Here is a 17,849-nt window from a genome sequence, read left to right as displayed (position 1 = left end):
TAATGGAGGGGTGGGTGTGGTGAACAGCAGGGGATGGAACTGAAAGAGCAGGCAGGGGCCAGAGACCACAGGGCCCTCTTGGCTGTAGTAATAAGTTTCAGCATTTCATTTTAATTGCAACAGGAAGACACTGAAAGCCATTACTCGGGCTGCTCCACTTGCTCTAAATCCAGTCCCATAATTCCATCTGTGCAAGGCAGAAACAAAAAATTTCTACACCAAAACGACCTGTGAGTTTTATTTATCATTTCAAGTGAACCTTTATCTTGGCATGGCAGTAGGATGAACTAAAACTTGGCAAAAGATTCCGAGGGATGATAGCTCGTCGATCAAACATGAACGTGTTCACCATAGTTACCATAGATAGTGTAGAAATTTCTATTTCCAAAGTCTGGCCAAACCTCAGATGCAGGCAACTTTTCTTCAATACTGACTGACAGGGCTGCTCTGGTGTAACTTAAAAACTGAACCTGCCATTTCACACTATCAAATGAAATATTTCTTTACTCATATATTTCAGGGTTGATGCTATGCTCCATAGAAGCACTTTGTAAATAAATCAAAATATGCAATTGAGATGCAATGGAGGAGAGAGAGTTATTAAACCACAGAGATAAAAGACATTTCACCAGCCTTGGATTTCAAACTTCCTTCTCAAGTTTCTTTCTCAGTAAAGCCTTTAAACTATGTTGATAGCTCAACCAGAGGAAAGCAACTCAATAAAATATTGGCAATTAAGAGCCCTTTAAAAATCCAAAGTCATAGCCAAGCAAGTCCAACCTGGGACTGGGTTGGGTAGGGCATCAACATCAACATATTATAAATGCATTTCATCATCAAAGACTATAGAAGTGGACATAATTCTACATATGTCCTATTTACTAAACAACCAACCCTATAAACATAACCTACTTTCTATCTGTTAAAAAATGATCTTCAGAATCAACCTCATAACCAATGCTTCTCTTACAACTAAACTTTCTCCAACGTGAGGTTCAAGTTTGCTCCAAAGATTTACAGAACAGACCCAATCTGGCTTTTCTCCTCTTTGACAAAAAAAGAAGTCCACAGCATTTATACATATGGAAGTAGATTTTAGAAAAATGAACCAAATCCAATGAAGAGAAGGCAGTGAGGGCCAAGGAGGAGAAGGCCAGCTTTCTTCTGCATAAGTATCCTCTGCCTTCCTGTAGTTTCAAGTGAGGAGTCTGGGCTGGGCCTCCCCGTGCCTAGGGAGAGACAGAACAAGCTCAGAGGAGCAGCGTTGGTCCTTCGCTGATGGAGGCCAGAGCCCTGTCAGAGATGCATGAGGCCAGCCTGGAGGGGAGGCACTACTGCCTTATTAGGACATCCTTGTCTTCTGATAGTTGACTTGAGAAGTGTTCAATCAATCACTACTTCCAGTTAGAGCGTGGGGGCAGTGAGACAGGCAAGTGTGTTACTGATGGTGGGAGGAGAGGAAAAGAGTAAAGATAAAGTGAGAAAAGAGGAAGGGGGGAGAAGAGCAGAAGGATGAGAGTAGAGAAGAAAGGGAAAGAAGAGAGAAAGACGAGGGGGAGGAAAGAGAACAGGCAGGAGCTAGCACTCCAGCTCTCCTGGGAGTTTCCACAGAGACCCTGCCGTTCTTCTCAATCAACCTGCCCCTTCTTTTCTATTATTCCCCATCAAATTCCAGGACAACTGGGTAGGTGAAGGACGGGAGAACAGAAAATCCACCCAAGCAAGGAGGAGTAGTTTCCAACTCTGTCATCCCACCTCCCAGTGCTGCACAAGTTCTCTGGCCTTAGGAATTCTGAGGTTTCCTAAGGGTTAACTAATTGTTCTCATTTACCTGGACCTCAGGAGAGGGGACACACCCACACACCTGGGCTGTGGCAGCATACAAATTTAGCTTAAAACTAGTCATTCATTTTAATGAATTTTAATTAATATCAGCCAGGCCTATAATTCCAACACTTTAGAAGGCCTAGGAAAGAGGGCTGCCTGAGGCTAGGAGTTGAAGACCAGCCTAGGCAACATAGCAAAACTCTGTCTCTACAAAGACATTTTTAAAAATTAGGTAGGCCCAGCTACTGGGGAGGCTGAGGCAAGAAGATCAGTTGAGCCCAGGAATTTGAGGCTGCAGTGGGCTATGATCACACCACTATAACTCTGACCTCTGTAACAGAACAAAGAAGGGAGGGTGGAGATGACAAAGAGGGAGGAAGGAAGGAAGGAAAGTGGGGGGAGGGTGGAGACAAGGGAGGGTGGGTAGGAGGGAGGGGAGGAGAGAGAAAGAAAGAGGGTGAGAGGGAGAGGGAGGAAGGGAAGGAAGGAAGGAGAGACAGAGAATTTAAAAAGAAAGAAAAGATGGACTGATATGTATAATAATACATCCCAGTACTCTTTGGGGTGACGGAAATGTGTGCTTGGTTTTTTCCAAGTATGAAAAGGGGCAAGGAAGAAAATGTACAGCCTGAAACATTTCTTAAACCAATCTCCAAAGCAGAGGCGGTTAACAGCATACCAGAAATGAAAACCCTCTATCTCTTTGTTTCCAGTCCAATGCTTAGCACACTGGATTACAAAGCCTCCAAAAGTTTCAAGAAAATGTATCTTTGAAGCTGTGTCTTTTGCCAAGTCTCTGTCGTTAACTGAATTGACTCATCCACCTCTGTTAATATTTCTGAGGTCTCTCCTCATCTTTAAGAGCCACTGAAAGCAAGGCTGCATGACAAAATATTTAAACCTCGTTTAGAAATATCAGAGGAGAGTTTTGAGAAAACAAAGATGCAAAAAAATTTTTTTTTGAGATAGAGTCTCACTTTCTCACCCTCAGTAGAGTGCCCTGGCAGCATCATACAGCTCACAGCAACCTCCAGCTCCTGGGCTTAGGTGATTCTCTTGCCTCAGCCTCCTGAGTAGCTGGGACTCCAGGCGCCCACCACAATGCCCGGCTATTTTTTTGTTACGGTTTGGCAGGGGCCAGGTTTGGACCTGCCACCCTCAGTATATGAGGCCAGCGCCCTACTCACTGAGCCCCAGGCGCCATCCCAAAGATGCAAAATGAAAGATGATGAGACGACACCAGCAGTCTTACAGCATTTCTTTGCCAAGGCGAGTATGTAGGACGGCCACTCACACTTGACACCTGCCTTCCCGGGTCTTCCCTATCAGAGACGTGTTTAAGCACAGTGACACCCAATTGTGCCACCTTACTGTGTGAGAAGAGTGCTCATTTTACATGCTGCATTTGATGGGTTAAAAAGGAAAGATGTGCTTTTGTCAAGCAATTTGAAAAGAATCTGAATAGCTCTAATTGACTTACAGAACTAGCCTCTGTAGCAATGAGGTATAAAACACTTTTTTCTACAGTGAATTCGGGAATTTAATTGTCCAACCCCATACTTTCTTTTTCAATGCCCATAGATAAAGACTTTATTGCAGTCCCACCTCCCTGCCATTTCTCTAACTGTTCCTTTTTCTCTCTGCTCCTTCATGCTATAACCCCTGCACTCACACCTTTGTACCTTTTGCCCTTTCTTTTTATTTTATTTATTTTTTTGAGACAGAGTCTCATTTTGTCACCCTTGGTAGAGTGACCTCAAACTCCTGAGTTCAAATGATGCTCTTGCCTCAGCCTCCAGAGTAGCTGAGATTACAGGCACCCACCACAACACCTGGCTATTTTTGGAGATAGGGTCTCAATCTTGCTCAAGGTGGAATACTACCCTTACCCTTTCTTTTTATACTTGTTCTACTAGACATTTCATCCATTTTCATGGCTTTTGTGTAGCTGATTCCTTAAACTCCTATGCCATATCTTCATCTAACAACTATTCATCGAATGCCAACAACATTCTAGGTACAGCATTGGGTTTGTGGAGATTATGCTATGAACAAGAGAATGAAAGTTTCTACCCTCAGGAAGTTTGCAGTCTATTTTTATTACCATAAACTCTACGATGACATGATCAATGGATGCAACAGATTCTTCAAGAGTAGATAGCCAGGATCAGTCAGATAAGGAGTCCAGAGGAAATAAGTTGAGTTTTAGAATTCAGATTTCTTTGAATATACTTTTAGATTTTACTTTGGAACCATGTAAACATTTTATTCAAACATAAAAATTTTTAAATAACAAAAACAGTCTCTAGAAACAGAGACTAGCACAAATAATTTAAAACTCAGCAATTTAAGTTTATGTCCATAGTGAGATATAGCCATAGATGGAAAAACCTGCAAAAAAAAAAATCTTTGATCAAAAACCTGTTAAGAGCTTACCTATGTCATCTCAAAACTCTCATGTTGAGTCCTAACCCCCCAGTACCTCCGAAAGTGACTCTCTTTTAAGACAGGCCTGTGAAGCGGTAGTAATGAAGGTAAAATGGGGCCATATTCTTCCAATATGAATGGGGTTGTGATAAAAAGGAGACATTAGGTGAGAGTGTGCAGCACACAGAGGAAAGACCAGGGAGGACACAGCAAGAAGGCAAAGCTCTGCAGGCCAATGGGGAGGTCTCAGAAGAAACCAAAGCTGTTGACACCTTGACCATGGACCTCCAGCCTCCAGAACTAAGAGAAAATAAATTTCTGTTGTTGAAACCACCTGATCTATGGTACTTTGTTATAGCAGCCCTAACAGATGAGGAAAGGTACTTTTTTATAGCAGCCCTAATAGATCATGGCCCTTAACATGTTGCAATTTACCTTTTATTTGTGTGGTCTCACTTTATGTCTGTCTCCCAGGCTAGGAACTCCACAAGGTTAGAAAGACAGTGTGTTTCTCCAAAGTGCCTAGTACATAGTTGGCTCTTATAGTGGTTTAAAATCATAGCCTGTTCTCAAAGGAAAACAAGTCTTTTTATCAAAAAGACACTTGCACCTGAATGTTTATTGCAGTACAATTCACAGTTACAAGGACATGGAATCAACCCAAGTGCCCATCAATTCGTAAGTGGATTAACGAAATGTGGTACATACTACAAACACATACACACACACACACACACACACACCTTGGAGTACTGCTCAGCCATTAAAAAGGAACAAATTAATATCTTTTGCACCAATTTGGATGGAACTAAAGACTGTTACCCAAAGTGAAGTATCTCAAGAATGAAAAACCACCACCACGTATATTCTCTAATAATTTGGAACTAACTGAGAGGTACACACAGGCACAGAAAGAAGTAAAAGCCACTGGAAATCAAGCAAGAGGGGTCAAAGGAGGAGGGAAGGGATGAAAACCAACAGTGAACAGAAGTCAGGTAATGGGCACACTTACAGTCTTGACTGTAGCATTAGAAAGCTATCTATGGAAGAAAAACAGTGTATCCCCTTAATATTTTGAAATAAAAAAATCATTAAAAAAATAAAAGTAAAAACACAGCCTGAAAATTCTTTGATATTTCTCCCATTGGAAGTTAGGGTTTCTGGTGATTTTTCCCAGTTTCTAGGTCAAGGGCTTAAGGGACTTCCAGGTCCTCTCCCCCGCACACTCACTCTTGGAATCCATCCATCCATCATGCTGTAAGGAAACCAGGCCACATAGGGAGGGCCGTGTGTCCAGGGTCTGGCTGACCGTCCCCATTGAATGCCAGCAACAACTGCCAGGCACATGAGTTAGAGTCCTTCAAGATGAATGCAGCTGCAGCCACCACTGACTACAACAACATAAGAAACCCCAAGCATGAAAAACACCCCAGATAAAGGTGAACAGAGTTTTACCTTTATTCTCTCACTGGTAGACTTTCCAATGGATATTCATTCAGGAAAGTCATCATTAGATAAGTAATCCTACCATTAATTTTTGAGGCCAAATATAGGCTGACCACTCAAAAATACATCAAGGATAGAAAGTTCCAGAAAGATAATTGCTTTTTAGGGCCCATTCCTTTCACTCATGAGTCAGTTTCTGCCCATTGTCACTTGCAGGAGACCCTGCTGTCTGTGGGCACAAAGGATTCTGGTTCCTTGACTGATGCAACATCACCCAGTCTTCTGCTTCCTGCCCTGCCAGCCTCATCAAAGCTGCAGCCATCACCATGGAAACTAGCCCGGGAAGAAAACTCAACATTCTTGGTCAAACGCTCTATATACTGTCACCTACAGGGAGCTGTAGAAAGAGAGCCTTGTATTGCAGTAAAAATGGTTCTTTCAGATTCTAGGAGGTATCCGTTGTTTTCTTCCTATCAAGCTTCAAGAGAGATTCAAGAAATCAAAATGAATGAAACTCTTTCATCACTAACTGCCTTCTAAAATAATACTGACTGCCCACCTTATGGGAACTACTAAAACAAGTCAGACAAAACCCTACGCCCTGAGGATTTTTGAACACTGGGCTGATTCTACCACTCACTGAGAAAGGCAGAATTTAATAATAGTTACGTACAAAGCTAAAGAACCTAGAGAGATACGGGTTCAGTTCAAGTTCTGGCTCTAATATTTCCTGGGGGCTCATTCCTTCATTCAGTCAACAAGTACTTTGCCTGCACCTACTAGGTCACGAGCATTTTGCTAACACTGAGAAAACCGTTGGGTACAAAGCAGATGCAGTCCCTAAATATTTATCCCATGCTCACCACACAGCACCAGGCACTACTTTAGCAGCTCAGAAAACAAACACGCACAAAATGAAGTCCTTGACTTCAAAGGTCTTTCATGTCAATGGTAGAAACAGAGAAAAAACAAATTAAAATGGCATTATTATAGGAACCCTGAAAGAGGCATGCAAGGAACTAAAACAAAATATTAGAAAGAGCCTCACTTTAAGGCTGTGGTCAGAGCAGGCAACATTGTTTAAATTTTTTCAGTTTTATCTTCTCCATGTGTAAAACAGGCATACCACCATTCCACAGGGAGTTATTGTAAGGATTAAAATTAATACATAAAAGCATGAAAACAGCACTTGCATGCAGAGACAGTCAGCAAATAACAGCTATTATTATTATTAATATGACATGAAAGTACCTTGAGTGATTCCTCTGGGGAGAGGCAATCAGCCATGTACCCTGACCCCCCATTGTCCCTACAAAGAATGCTAAACCCTGAATGCTCTCTGCCTGGACCAGGGATGTGCTTGCCTGAACAATCTTGAGGGATGAGGTAATGTCTCTATCCAGGGAAAAAGAGCAGGTTTGCAATAAAAGAGGCAGATTCCCCCAGCTCAGGGTTCCTCAGCTGCATAGCAAACTCAGTGTGCACAATCTCTACCTGGGCCCCTTCAAATCACTTCCCCCTCAGGATTTGGGAAGCATGAGAGCCTCATAAACATGATGCTCAGGCTGCTCGCTCTGCTGTGAGTGATATGGTCTTTTATATCTCACCCAAGAGATTCAAGTTTATTGCCAGTATGCATGAAAGTATAATACAAAACTATTAGCTTGAAACTAGGGGACAATCCCAGATTTCTGACAGTATCTCTTAAGAATTATCCAGGATCCTTAACTTAGTTTTTTATAGACAAATCAAGTCCTCGGTCATTTCTTCCCTGACACTGCAATCTCTTTTCATGATAGCTCTTAGGTGCCATCATCATGAAATAAACACACACACACACACACACACACACACACACACACAATGCCAATATAAATCACCCCAGATTTCTGTTTACAATTGCCACTAAGTATGGCAATTTCTTCTGTTCCTTACTATTGCAGAAAAATTATTGGTATTAATGACAGTCTTTTGTTCTCCTCCAAACTCAAAAGGAGCAGGGACCACAGATACAGCTTTAGAATCAGCACACAGGATATTGACAGAGATAAAAGATGAGAAAAGCGAGAGCAGGAGCAGGAGCCACCAAGAATCATAAAAGGAAAGAAGGTGGGAAACCTGCAAATGGGCTGTGGTATATAGATTTGCTCTCAAATGGAGACCTATGTAGGAAGAAAAATGATCTCTGACATTTTAATCATCAATGCTTTACAAAAAGGCCTTTCATCAAGGGTATATCACTTTTATCCCCTGGTAAAATGGTGTAACAATCTTCTCTATCTCCCATTAAAGTAAAAAAACGCACAGACAGCAATTACAATGTTTGTAAGTCATAGAGATTTTCTTGGTCCCCTTATAGCATTTTTTCCTTCTCTCCAGGCCTCCTTCTTTTTTTTAAAGAATAAAGGTGTAGGGTGGCGTCTGTGGCTCAAGGAGTAGGGCACCAAACCCAGCCCTGGCCAAAAACTGCAAAATAAAAAAGAATAAAGGTGTAAGTTCAACTTACTAATTCTTGTTATATATACCAAAAGCTCACAATTTGAAATGCATTTTTAATTTAGTGTGCTCCTGGGAGTTTGGAAATTCCAAATGGACCAGCATTTGTCTATTTTGTCTTGACCACAAAATTAACGCTGCTTTCTTCTCTCATACCACTTACTGCCAGGGGTCATGTACACATTCCAGGAAACGGAATGGCAGGCACAGGCAGACGTGTACACATGAGAACCACAGTTTCAGACACACATTTTATTTATTTAAAAAAGAAATCACTTGGGGAAAGGAAGCAGATTTATCACTTCTCCCAGGCACTACCCATGTGATGGAATTATTTCATGTCAAAGATAATTGCATCAATGAAATATTTATGGGCACTCATTACATGAAAACACTCCATTTCATAACCAAAATTTTGTGTTGTTTAAGTAAAAAAAAGCAGGAAGAGTTTAGGTTGTAGATTTCACTCTGTTTGGATTTGTAAATTTAGTGGACCAAAGTTAGGCCAGGTGCACATCTCAGCTGAGACGTCCCTTTGACCAACCAGAGGTATAGGGAGCAATTTGTTGCAGAGTTTTCAAAGAGTCTGCGTTTATAACTGAAGGTATGTGAGATTCAAGTCTCTGTGTTCTATAAGTTCTTTGAAAACCAAAACTTAGACTCCAAGAAAGCATTTACTAAACTTAACCACTCAGGCTCCTATGATTGTTTGAAATTAAAGGCATCCTCTTATTCTCTCTTTGAGGCTACTGTACCAGATACCAGCTCCCTAAGACTGGGGCCGTCTATCCCATACAAGCCTCGCCAGAGGATCTGGTACAGATTCTGGGGACACAGAGGGTGTCAGAGGGACGGCATTATATGCTACAGGCCAGTGAATTGAAATCCCAGAGGGAGCTGTGTAATCTCCCTGTTAGAAAACCCCCAGGCCCCAGAATACACAAGTCTGAGAACATAAATATATTTCATCTGGAGACACTGCCCTGAGAAGGAAAATAAAAATAATAAATTCTCCTCCACCCAGGATTGATTTATCAGTCGCTTACTTCAATGTGCAATGCACGAAAATGAAAGGAAGGGGAGAGCAGCAACTAGGCCAACACAAAGGCAGAGGGCCTTATTTCACAGAGAGGCAGAACAGTGGCGAGCTGCAATTCCTGCCTTGTTTCCTGACTCTGAAATACCCAGCTCTTTAAAATCCTGTAATTGCTGATCTCTATAGGGCATGTTTACTTCCTTTCTCAGCATTCTCTCTCAGAGCCCTACCTCACAATTCATGAGGTCAGGTTTCTAATAGCTCTTTTTTATGGACCCAAGATGAAGGGCCAGAATCAGCCCTGCATTCACTGAGTCTGCATGAGGACCTACTGTGTGCACCAGGCTGTTAATGGAATGAGGTTTTTTTGGTTTTTTGTTTTTTAAGTCAGATTCTATAAACTGTGGTGTGGTTTAGGCTTTTTAAAATTAGTTTATGTTTGTTTGTTTTTGAGATGGGGTCTTACTATATTGCCCAAGCTTGTCCCAAACTCTTGGCTTCAAGTTATAATCCCTCCTCAGCCGAGCAAGTAGCTTGGATTACAGACATACACCACATCTGGCTTCTGTAGCATGATTTTTCCCCCCCATACAGAGACTCACTTTGTCACCCTGGTAGAGCACCCTGGAGTAAGAGCTCACAGTAACCTCAGACTCCTGAGCTCAAGAGATCCTCTTGCCTCAGCCTCCCAAGTAGCTGGGACTATATAGGTACCTATCAAGACACTATTTTTAGAGATGCGGGTCTTGCTCTTACTCAGGCTAGTCTCAAACCTATGAGCTCAGAGAATCCACCCTCTTCAGCCTCCAGAGTGCTAGGATTATAGGCATGAGCCATACATATCCAGCCTATAGCATGATCTTCCAAATTATGTCACAAATATTTTATCACTAACTCTTTTTTTTTTGGGGGGGGGGGTATTGCTTGTTTTTGTTTTGAGACAGAGTGATACTATATTGCTCCAGGCTAGAGTGCCCTGGTGTCACAGCTCACAGCAACCTCAAACTCAAGCGATCCTCTTGCCTCAGCCTCCCAAGTAGCCAGGACTACAGGTGCCCACCATGACACCAGGCTAATTTTCTGTCTTTTTAACAGAGAGAGGGTCTCACTTTCACTCAGGCTGGTCTCAAACTCCTAAACTCAAGTGATCCTCCCCCCCTCGGCTCCCCAGAGTCCCAGGATTACAGGTGTGAGCCACCATGCTAGGCCTATCACTAACTCTGAGGTGTAGAAACTAAAACATCAAGTCAACTAGTCAAGCAAAAAAAGGAATGTACTAGTGGACACAGTAAGAAGAATAATGGAGCTCTAAATATTTCCTACTCCTTGGAACTTGTAAATACCTCACCTCACATGAGAAAAGGGGGCTATGCAGATGTGATTAGGTGAAGAACATTGAGATGGGGAGACTGTACTGGATTTTATGGATGGGCCCAAATCTTATGAATTTTTCCTGGCTTTAGTCAGAGAAAGACATATGATGTGATGGCTAAACAGGGTTATTTAGGTAATAGCACCAGAAAATGAATTCAGGACAAATAACTAAGAACAAGTAAGAAGTTAATGAGTTGTCTTCAAACCCAGTTAGACCCAGTTGTTTTAACCAGTTTGGGAAAGGGGGTTCTATTAGAATCTGGTGAGTAGAAACCAGAGAAGCTTCTCAACACTCTGCAGTGCCTACAGAGCCCCAACAGCTTTAAACCCACAACTCCCAATCCCAGAAATTTGATAGGCCTGGCAAAAGTCCTCAAATTGCCCTCCCCCCAGCCCCAAAAGGCCAGAGTCAGCTCCCCAGTTCCATATAAATCAGAATGTAACACCAGAGAGTGGTCACCAAAAGGTAACCATATAAGAAAGATACTTTGTTTCAAGTGTCTCCTACCCTAGAGGAGTCTGTCTACACAAGTGGACAAAGTAATTGGGGAATTCCAGCTTCATGAACATTCTATAAATCATCCTCCACGCATAATTCCCTAGACCTTCACTGAGATCTCTGAATTGATTGGTCTATAAATCTAACTCCCAATCAAGATGCTTCACAAGGTCACAAAGAGATGCATTTGACAGGCTATGTGGTCTGCGGTTAATGGGACACCACAGTGGCCAACCCACAACAAGGTACTCTAACAGAAGAAGTAAGTTATATGATATTGCTGGAAGCATTTTGGCTGGTTCTACACTTCCTAAAATGATGAAAAAAGGTTAACTGTGAAAACCTGATGCAACTCTCTTCACAGCACATGTTTCCAGAACAAGGATGAGCTGAACCAATCTTTGATCAGTCATATCAATACACAGGAGAGATAGAAATGACTTCAATGCCCTTCTGTAAATCCTACAACGTGTGCCTTTGTGTTCTCTTTTCCAGTCTACTTCCATCGCACTTATCTTCTCTACAAAGGATAGGCGGTTCATGTTGGTTGCATACTAGTAATGCACCTTGCCCTTTAATTTCTTCAGATTTTTATGGCTGGTATAAATAGTCAAAGTAGCCTGTGATGAAAGAAGACAAAGATTTCTGAGTAGAGTCTCAGCTCAAATCATTATAGGATTCACATACAAATATGGTAGATGAACTCAGAAACTGATAGAACACCAAGAAAGACAACATAAAAAGTGAGATGAATTAAAACCCTCTTCTTATTTAAATGAATCTTCCAGACACAAAGTATTTGTTAGATTTGAATTCACATTTCCCCAGGCAGCTACACTAGAGATTCTTGCAGATTCACAGATTTCCATCTATTCTTACACATTGGGCAGTATTTTCCCTTCTTTAATTTGCTTCCCTTCTTCCTTTCTGCCTTCCTTCCAAACAGCACTGAAAGACATTGCCAATTCTTTCTCCCTGCCCTCTCTCGGTTCCCCACTTCATCCTATATGTTGTCTTTTTAGAACTTCTACCCAGTAGCACACAGCCCTACAAAGAAAAGGATGCAAAGAAAATGCCCTAAACGGTTGGATACTAAAAATCAGAAATAAATCCTTTGAAAAACTTTCCTAACCAAAGTATCACATAGTCATAAGGAAAACATCAGAAAACACAAACACAAAAAGATGGACAAACAGCAATCTACCCACATAAAGATAGCCAGCATAACAACCCTGTGATAGATTTGTTCAAAGTGTGCATGTATGTCTAAAAGGTTGGGCTCCACCTCACTCTACCTACTTGGGGGCAGTAACTTGCCTTATCTATGATTTATCCTCCAAACCAGCATGCAGTTGAGAGTAAAAGGGGTGTTTCTGATAAATAGGTCAGGACAAATGTGCATGAACTGAGCTGTCCTGGCCAAGCTAGTAAAGCATGGTCATCCTAGCTACATTAAACTTGACATTCAAGTTCACTGGACCTAGTTCTGGATATGCTAATGGAGGCTTAGGAGATTTAGAAAATCTCATTTTGGTAGACAAAAGTCAAGCACTGACTCTTGCCTTCCTGCTTTAAGAATCCTAATCCCTTGAGGTGCCTCTGGGTGATGGGAAAGAAGGTCACACACGTAGAAATGTAAAAGAGAAAAGCATGCTAACATACTCAAAAGTATCCCTTCTCTCGTTCACGCTGTTCTAAACAACGCGGTAATGAACACTCCCAGCACTAAATCATTGCACACTGCCTCAGTTATTTTCTTATGACTTTTAGTTGTTTGTTTTTGCTGTTTCTTTCAAACAGGCTTACACTTGATTGCTGATGTTGGAGGCATACTAAGGAATCTGTAGTTCCCTATTTGCCAAAGGGTTTCTCAACTCTGGGCTTTTGTTTACGCTGTTTCTTCTTCCTGGAATATCCTACCTTCTCATTCTGTCCTTAAAACATGCGACCTTCACTGTGAAGTATTTATTGACTTTCCTCCCTTCTCCCCTAATCCACCTGCACAAGGTCCGTTGCTCCTTCCATTGTACTCTATGTGTTACTATGGAATCAGAGTTCCTTCCATGGGGAAAGGATGGAGCCAACCAACTTGTACAGTGACTTTAGGACACGGCTGGAGTATCCCCACCTTGTAGGTCAGAAAACTGAACTTAGTATGTCATGTTATAAGCGGCCTAAACCATCATTGTCCACCTCTCCTGGTTTTGTTTCTTTAAGGACTCAATGATCCAGTGAATATAAAAACTCAGGGGAACAGTTGAGGAGCTAGACAATCTAAGGAATTAGTATGCTTCAGGCCCATCTTCTTTTCACCTGGATGTTAAACTCTGATTAAAAAAAGACCAGATTTAGTCTGAATTATAAAACTTTAACATGACATAAAAGCCTCAAGAAATTCTGAATGAATTGTAGCAGAAGTCTCACATGGGTAAATTCAGCCCTCCCCAGGCCCATTCCTCTGCAGAGGAAAAAAGGCATCAGCAAGTGAGTTTCCAGCCTCCTGCTTCTTGGGGATGGGGGTGGGGAGGGACTTCAATGTGTGCTTGATTTTTTTGGACATGAGAAGTGGGTATCCATTGTTCTAAAGGAAAGTCATATGTGAGAATTTGGACTTCAAACATGGCTGAGAAGAAACAATGGTATTAGGACATCCATGCAAGACTGAGTTTGCCTGGATTGTGATGGCAAGTTAGGAATGATCTCAGGAAGGTACAAGGGGAATCCCACCACAGAGCCTGGACCAGTGAGTGACCAGTGTTCAACAGAACCTAAAGATCAGCGGTTCTCAACCTGTGGGTCCTGACCCCGTTTTAACAATGAAAATACCTTGTGGCATCAGGAAAGTTTAGAACCATTGACCTAGATGCACTGAGAAAAGAGACAATTCAGGGGCTGGGCAGAGTGGCTCACACCCATAATCCCAGCACTCTGGGAAGCCAAGGTGGGTGGATCACTTGAGCTCAGGAGTTGGAGACCAGCCTGAGCAAGAGTGAGACCCTGTCTCAAAAAGACATATGAGTGTTGTGGCAGGCACCTGTAGTCCCAGCTACTCAGGAGGCTGAGGCAGGAGGATCACTAGAACCCAGGAGTTTGAAGTTACTGGGAGCTATGATGCCACAGCACTCCACCCAGGGCAAAAATAAGATTTTGTTTCAAAAACAAACAAACAAACAAGATAAAAAAAAAAAGACCATTCAGGACAGTGTGGCTAGTAGTGACCCCCACCCTCACCCCACACCTCTGCATTGTAATTACTTTGATGGAATTTTGTCCCAGCTGTGCGTATGCATAACAAAGAGCTACAGCACCAAAAAACTTTTAACCCTTAACCTTCAATGCTAATATCCAACAAGCAGAAGGTGTTAAGAGTTCTCCTGCCCCAAGGTAGCTCCAAAGAAAAGCTGAGAATTTCCAGATGCAGAAACAGCAGGAGCCACATCTCAGTACCTCTAGCTATAGAATCTCCAGGAGCAGCAGCTCTCAAAGTTTCAGGAGCCCTTTATTTTCCCTCTTCAAAATTACTCTCTAAAGCCCCTTTCCCTGCTCACTGTGTTTGTCACAAAGGGGCCTGGATTCTGTAGCCACTGCATTGGTAGCATATCCAGAAACTTCAGACAACAGATAATAAACCAGGATCTGTCCATCCTCAACACACAGCCTCCTCTTTAAAGTACTTGCTTGTTGTCTTTAGAAAATTAACAACATTAGTGATTTTGACATGTAAAATACACATGATGATCACAGTTTTGGTGGAGAACTTATGCTAAAGTGAGAGTAATGATCTTAATCACATAGGAGGGCCTCATTAGAACCTCAAATATTTAATCTTTAGTGAAAGCAAGTGCCAGAAACTCTGCGAAAACTAGTGTTTTTGGATCAGAAAAAGCGAGAATTTGCTAGGCGTACCTGTGAACATACACATTTTAAAAAATCCCATCAACGACACATACATCGGCATTTCAAATTAAGCAATCCAATACCCCAAGCAAAGCATTGACAATTGTAAGCCTACACAGATTGAATTAGCCCAAACGCTATGTATTTATTTTGGAAAAGACAATATGTGTATTAGAGCTTTCTTCTACCCCATCAAGGCTTCCTAAAAGCACATGGGTTTGTGTATAAACTCACACTGTCCTGTCAAAATTATAATGTAGCAGTGGCAAAGGATGCTAAGAGAAGTGGTTACCATAGCAACAAAAACCACCACCACCACACTAAAGATGTCTGAGTGGTTCTGTCTCATCTCTCAGCTTCCTTTCAGAATGACTTGCTCCTGTTATCCTTCAGCTGTCCAGAGGAAAGTCCCCTTGATGCAGAACTGCCACTGTTCTCAATCACATGCATATGGATCAGGACTACAAAGTCTTTGGGCAGGAAATGTGACTGCACAGACCTCAGATCAATCCCTACTGCCCACTAGATTCACTGGTGAATCCCATCACCTAGCACAAAGCCTGGCACATACTGGTTCTTGGCACTTATTAAATATGTGAATAATCACCACAAAGAATACAACATAAACTATAGCTCAAGTTTCCTTACTTCATTTAAAGTCATAAGGCCCAGGATGTGGGTAAGACAAAAACTCAACTTTTCAATCAGCTGAGAAAAGAAACAACTCCAGAAAAGATTTCTGTGCAACACAGTTTGATGCTTAATCCCTTCCATTTGTCATTAAGTTGTTCCATTGAAGCAAGGAGAGTACAAGAGTCAAGGGCATAGACTCTGACACCACATCTGGGTTTGAGACCTGGCTCTGTCACTGTGTGACCTTGAAAGGACCACTTAACCCATGTGCCACCTATAAATAAGGAGAGTAATAGGATCAACCTCAAAGAAAAAATTTTTTGGAGACAAAGTCTGACTCTGTTGCTTAGGCTGGAGTACCATTCCATCAGCCCAGCTCACAGAAACCTCAATGTTCCTCCTGCCTCAGCCTTCTGTGTAGCTGGGACTTCAAGGGTCCATTACAACACCTGGCTAATTTTTCTATTTTTAGTAGAAATGGGGTCTCATTCCTGCTTAGGCTAGTCTGAAACTCTGGAGTTCAAGCAATCCACCCACCTCTGCCTCTTAGAGTGCTAGGATTAGGAGTGTGAGCCACCACACCTAGCCCTCAAATAATAATTTGAGTGTAGATACAAACATAAATAAAACATCCTCAAATTCTAACACCCACATAGTATTATATATCTTGTCACATATCCAACAAGATAGCAGGAGGACAACCGTCAGATAGCCTTTGCATTGTCTCAAATCTGTGGAACACTGGTGGTGGGGGCTTGACAACTTGGTCACTCAGAAACTAAGGTGGGGAAGTGCATATGTGGACTAGGCTTTTGATCTTCGCTGGCATAGCGTAGGAATGAAGGAATGTGAGGGACCTTAGAGAGATCAAGCTCACAGTGCTGGAAAAAAAGGAATTAGTGTGTCTCTACCCAGATCCAGGAATAAGAAGCAGCACTCTGCATTTAAGCCATCTTAAAGTGGAAGTGAGCGGCACAGCCTTAGCCAATGATTGCAGACAAAAGATCCGGAGGTTACAGGATTCCAAGACTCTCCAAACTGGTTCTTCCAACTTCAGAAAAAATTCTGTGTAATAACATAAAAACACAGAATCTCTCAAAAAAAAGTGAAGTTCAGGTAATTTAATTAGTAATCAAAATGAAGGAAATTAAAGGAAAAGAGAAACTATTATTTAAAGGGTTAATAGTCTACTGGCTTCTCAAATATTTTCTGATGCCAGTTTAGCAGGCAAAAAGTAATTTATATGAACATATTCTTGGCAAAGTGAATATGGTAAGGAAATATAAAATTATGCAAAGACTTGTTGCGATTAAATGAATTACTGCTGCATATGAATCAGTCTTTTTTAAAGCTATACAGTATAAAATAGACATAGTCTGTGGTTGATTAGATTTACATTTCTATCTTATTTAAACTATGCCACCTGGAGAATGGATAATTCAATGCTTTTTTAATATAAAACACCTTGGCTTAATATTTCACAATGAGAAACTTTGGTTTTGAATCATATTATTTCAAAATGAAAGTCTGGAGAATAGAACATTCAGTGCAGGGGATGCTAACCATTCACCTGGTAAAGGTGCGGAGTCTCTGACAGGGGATAACTATTGCAATGTGCATTTTCTACAACTGAACAATAGATTTAGAAATTCTCTCAAACCTTTGAAGATTATGCCACAAGGTAGGCATATACTGTCCAGTTTTTGTTATTGTTTTGTTGGGGCTCCAAGTGTCTGCAGCATTCACAAAGCTCAGAAATCTCTAAGTGATGCCATTCTCAGTTCACAGATACCTTAAAAATAGCTAGAGAGAATTATGGTATTTTATACTTGGTGATCTGAAAGGCGGCCATAATTTCTCTAAACCACCATCCATAATTGTACTGGAAAGCACAACTTCTCAACCAGAGTTCCTAGAAATACCAATATCCTCAGCTCTTGGGGGCCTGGCTGGGGCTTCAGGCAGGCAGGCTTTATCCTGTGAGTATCTTGACAGAGCTCCAAATCCCCTCCTGAGTAGCAGGTGAGTATCACCACTACGTATCACCTCGCTACCCATCTCCCTGCTACCCATCACCCAGCTACCCATCACACTGCTACCCATCACACCGCTACCCATCACCCTGCTACCCATCACACCGCTACTCATCACCCCGCTACCCATCACCCAGCTACCCATCACACTGCTACCCATCACACTGCTACTCATCATCCC

General features: G+C 41.8%; 1 protein-coding gene across 5 annotated transcripts in view; it reads right to left on the bottom strand.

The window, feature by feature from the left end:
• Nucleotides 1-17,849, bottom strand: part of MAGI1 (membrane associated guanylate kinase, WW and PDZ domain containing 1) — a 682,664-nt gene that overhangs the window by 341,530 nt on the left and 323,285 nt on the right. The window lies entirely within an intron of this gene.

This window comes from Otolemur garnettii, unplaced genomic scaffold (assembly GCF_000181295.1).
Source record: "Otolemur garnettii isolate 467f Iridium unplaced genomic scaffold, OtoGar3 scaffold00015, whole genome shotgun sequence".
NCBI classification, from domain to species: domain Eukaryota; kingdom Metazoa; phylum Chordata; class Mammalia; order Primates; family Galagidae; genus Otolemur; species Otolemur garnettii.
Note: the sequence above shows the minus strand (reverse complement) of the source record. Positions and strands in the feature narration are given on the sequence as shown.